The sequence below is a fragment of the Chrysochloris asiatica genome, unplaced genomic scaffold, assembly GCF_000296735.1.
Source record: "Chrysochloris asiatica unplaced genomic scaffold, ChrAsi1.0 scaffold00113, whole genome shotgun sequence".
NCBI lineage: Eukaryota > Metazoa > Chordata > Mammalia > Afrosoricida > Chrysochloridae > Chrysochloris > Chrysochloris asiatica.
The window spans coordinates 3,011,438-3,016,390 of NW_006408631.1; positions in this window are offsets into that span (position 1 = coordinate 3,011,438).

Below are 4,953 nucleotides of genomic sequence, written 5' to 3' on the forward strand. Positions count from 1 at the left end.
TTTTCATTAGGGTGTATTTTATACTTGTTAAAAACGCTTGTCATCAAGGGGAAAAATAATGAGGTTGAATCATCATATTAAAGACCTTGTTTGTTTTTTTAAAAAATGAGTCTGAATTTGAATAGTAACTACGTTTTAAAATTCAGGTTAATTCACATCTCAAGGGATATTTGAATTCAAAGTGCTTTCATAGTATTCACAGACAAGTAAATCATTTCTACCTTTTCTCAACAGTCTCTATCAATACATATATACTTAGCAGGTATAGCGTTCCTCCTTTTTTGTACTTGAACATTTGTAATTAAAATTGATATTGTAAATTTTATGCCTGCATAATTTAAAAAAATATGCCTGCATATTGATTACAGGGAGGGGGGAGGCAGGAAAGAAAGAAAACACTAAAACGGATGTCAGATGAGACTCTCAAACTTGCTGTTGAACATAGAGAGAAATACAAGCAAATGGAAGTAATGAGAATATAAAAGACCTGAGTAGATATTTTCAAAGAGTAATTCAATAATACAAAGAAAAGTACTATAATGAAATGTACAAAGACCTGGAGTTAGAAAACCAAAAGGGAAAAATACATTCAGCATTTCTCAAGCTGAAAAAACTAAAGAAAATTCAATGCTCAACTTACAGAACTGAAGGATTTCTCTGGGCAAAATATTGAATGTTTCAGAAAGCATCAAAAGAAGATGGAATGAATACACAGAGTCATTGTACCAAAAAGAAATAATCTATGTTCAACCATTTCAAGAGGTAGCATATGATCAAGAACTAATGGTACTGAAGGAAGAAGTACAAACCATACTGAAGTCATTGGCAAAAAACAAGGCTTTAAGAATTGATGGGATAAAAATTGAAATCTTTCAATAAACTGATACAGTACAGACAAGAGCTACCTGGCCAACTGATTGGAAGAGATCCATATTTGTGCCTATTCCAAAGTGACCCAATGGAATGCAGAAATCATCAAATAATATTTACAACACATACAATAAAATTTTGCTGAAGATAACTCAAAAATGGTTGCAACAGTACATCGACAGCAAACTACCAGAAAGTCAAGCTGGATTTAGAAGAGGACATAGAACTAGGGATATCATTGCTAATATCTGATGAATTGTGGCTGAAAACAGAGGAAACCAGAAGGATGTTTACCTGTGCTTTATTGACTATGCAAAAGCCTTCAACTGTGTGCATCGTAACAAACGATGTATGACATTGTAAGGACTGGATATTCCAGACACTTCATTGTGGTCATGATGAATGTGAACATTGAGAAGGAACCAGTTATTAGAATAGAACAAGAGGACACTGAGTGGTTTAAAATCAGAAAAGGTTTGCACCAGGGTTTATCCTTTCACCATGTTTATTCAATCTGTATGCCTAAAAAATAATCAGAGAAACTGAATTATATGAGGGAAAACGTGCCATCGGGATTGGAGGAAGACTCATTAACAACTTGCCATATGCAGATGATAAAATCCTGCTTGCTAGAAGCAAAAAGAATTCAACATATTTTCTGAAGAAGACCAAAGACTACAATCCTTCAAGTATGGATTGCACCACAATATAAAAAAAATAAAAAATAAAAATCCTGACAACTGGCCCAATAAATAACATCATGATAACTGGAGAAATGATTGAAGTTGTCAAAGAATTCATCTTGCTTGGATCCACCATCAGCACTCATGGAAGCAGCTGTCAAGAAACCAATTGCATTAGGCAAATCTGCGGCACAAGACCTCTTTAAAGTGTTCAAAAGCAAAGATATCCGCTTGAGGACTAAGGTGCACCTGACTCAAACCATGGTGTTTTCAATAATCTCATATGCACGTGAAAGTTGAACAGTGAATAAGGAAGACCATAGAAGAATAGATACATTTGAATTATGCTGTTGGAGCAGAATATTAAAAGCACCATGGCCTGCCAGAAGAACAAATTTGTATTGGAAGACGTAGGCCAGGAATGATCATTAGAAGCCAGGATGGCAAGATTTTGTCTCTGATACTCAGACATGTTATCAAGAAGGATCAGTCCTTGGAGTACATCATGCCTGGTAAAGTGGAGGGTCATTGAAATAGGAAGGTCAATGAAGTGATTTGATACAATGGCAGCAACAATAGGCTAAAAGGTAACAACAATTGTGTGAATAGTGCAAGGCAATCTCATTCTTTCGTGCTTAGGGGTCGCTGTGAGTCTGAAGTGACTCAACGACACTTAACAATAGCAACCATAATGATGGTGAACAGGTTTCAGCAGAGCTTCCAGGCTAAGAAAGAGTAGGAAGAAAGGCCCGGCAATCTACTGAAAATCTGCCAAAGGAACAAAATATGAATTATAATGGTATGATCCCCAATCAAGCCTGGGAATGTCACAGAGTCAGGGAGCCATTCTTTTCATTGTGCATACAGACTCAGCAACAGGCAACAACCGCAGGATTACCTGGCCACGAATTCTATTACAAGACTGGGGCTGTATTTTGTCAGGTAAGGTGACCTTAAGTGTGTGTGTTACATAAAAGTGAGTATCAATGTGAAAAGTTCTGCATGCTGCTCTCTTCATCCCAGGATACAGAAGAAAAAGTCCCCTACTAGCCAGTTTTAAAAGAACAGTGAGAGGCAAGGCCTAGTATTGTATTTATATTGCATCTTACAAGTTATAACTGTCTAAGGACATTTGAGTCAAATATACTTTCAATGACTATGATTCCAATATTTTTAAAGCCCAATTTCTAATCTTGAGAAAAGTTTAGACTAATAACAATTCATAATAAACCTGTGATGTTGTTGTTGTTGCTAAGTGCTATTAAGTCAGTTCCAACTCATAACGACCCTATACAGGTTTCCCGAGGAGCAGCTGGTGGGTTTAAACTGCCGACCTTGTGATTCACAGTCCAGTACTGATCCTACAGTGCCACAACAGAAGCACTGCATAATTCTGAATTAGTGTTTCACAAACCTTCGGGTGGAAACAATTTCAAAAGGTCTTTTCAAAATGAGATTTTGATTTAGCAAGTCTAGACTCATCCTGAGTCTACGTTTCTAACAGGCTTCCTAGTGATGTTGATGTTGCTGATTGACCGACCAAACCCTAAGGAGCAGTGTTCTATATCATAAAAAATGATCAAAAGCTTGCCTTTTTTCTTTCTGTGGTACAGCAGTAAGAAGGGACCCACTTGAAAGCAAATTTTCAATCTCTAAGCATTTCTAGAATGTCAACACTGGAGAAATTGAGGTCCAGAAACAGAAGTTCTTCTCTTAGTCAAATAGTGTCAGAATCAGGGCAAGCCCCAATCCTAGACAGCTCCACAGCCATCACTCCTCCCCCCACTTTATCTGCAGTTGATACAAAAGGACAAAAAGAATGCCTTACCCTTAGTATTTTGCTGATATGGCTCCAAAATAGATTCATTTGCTGGGATGGTCCTGGAGTGAATAGGAAACAGCCATCCAATGACAAGTGAATGGATTTTGGTATCTACATACCCGTTCAAATCAAACTTGCCCAGTAACCGACAGGTCTGTTCCTCTTTCTCCTGTTCACCTTTCATGCCCGAATCAGCCAGTGAAAAACAAGCAATCCAATAAGCAAGAATATCTTTTTGATCACCATTTTAATAAGGTGAAGTTGGATGAAATGATCAGGGCTATGTGGCACCTTGATACAGTGCCACCACCAGTCTGGATATGTCCCCTTCCAGCGAGCTCAGCCTGCTGCTACTTGCTGTAGAACTTTCACACCTTAGTCAATCACAGAGCCGCAGACTCACTCACAATTATGGATCTGGACTTCATGAAAAATCTCTTTTATGTTTAGCAATAACATCTATCAACATAATAGTGGGTTTTGAGTTTAAAATAAAGTCTTCATTTCACTTTGTAGAAATTGTCTGTCTTATCATACAGCATCCTTTTTCATTCTCACTTCAACCACCTGGTGGGAGCTGCTTTTGACCCCCAAGGTGAGAAAGAGCACCTACCTCACTTAAGTACAAGGTATGAAAGGTGACATCAGGCCGAGCACTTTCCTTAGGAGTGTAGAAAAGGTATAATGAAAACCATAGGATTTTAGAACAGTAAATATTAAGTATGTGTTCTGCTACTTTTATAGTATGCTGGTAGACAAATAATTAATTTCTCTACACCATGAATTCCTCATCAGTGACTGGAGGGTAAGAATCTGCCTTACAGAAAATGTTTATAAAGCCCCAAAGCACTCATGAACCTTTTTCGTATACATCATTTTATTCAATCCCTGCTACAAAGTGTTGCCCTTGGCTCTCCTAGCTGACTTTGTCATTGGTTCAGGCACAGAACCTTGGTTCTTCCCTATCAACTACCTTTATCCTGTCGTTCTCCCTTCATCTGAGAAATGACCCCTCTCCCACACTCTCTTTTCTTCAGAAACTCATCATGAATTCCTAATCTCCTCACCTTTCTCTTTGCTCTTTTTCAAGCATCTCCCCTTGGAGTATAAATTCATAAAGTACTTTCAGAACAAAATCTGGCAATATGTACCCAGAGCATCAAAAATTGAGTATGCCCTTGGGTCATGGGATTTTACTTCCAGGTATTTGTCCCCAGGATGTGCCCAGGAAGCAACAACTTTCCACACAAATATGATGAAATGAGGATATTGAGTAGTGTTTTGAGAAACAGAACAAACTAAATGCACATAATAGGGGCATTTATTAAATCAATTATTATATATTCATGTGATAGAATACTAAGGAGTCATTTTTAATATGCTTTAGAAACGTGTTTACTCACAAGAGAAAATCTCATAATATGCTTAAAGTGACAATAAAAGCTAAAACAGCAGCATATGCCATGGCATTTCAACTTTTTAAAATTCACAAAAATTCAAGGGGATTCAGAAAGTTTATGGGGAAATGGAACTAAAAGTAATGGGATTTTTGACCCTTTTGGCTCTCTGAGTAACACC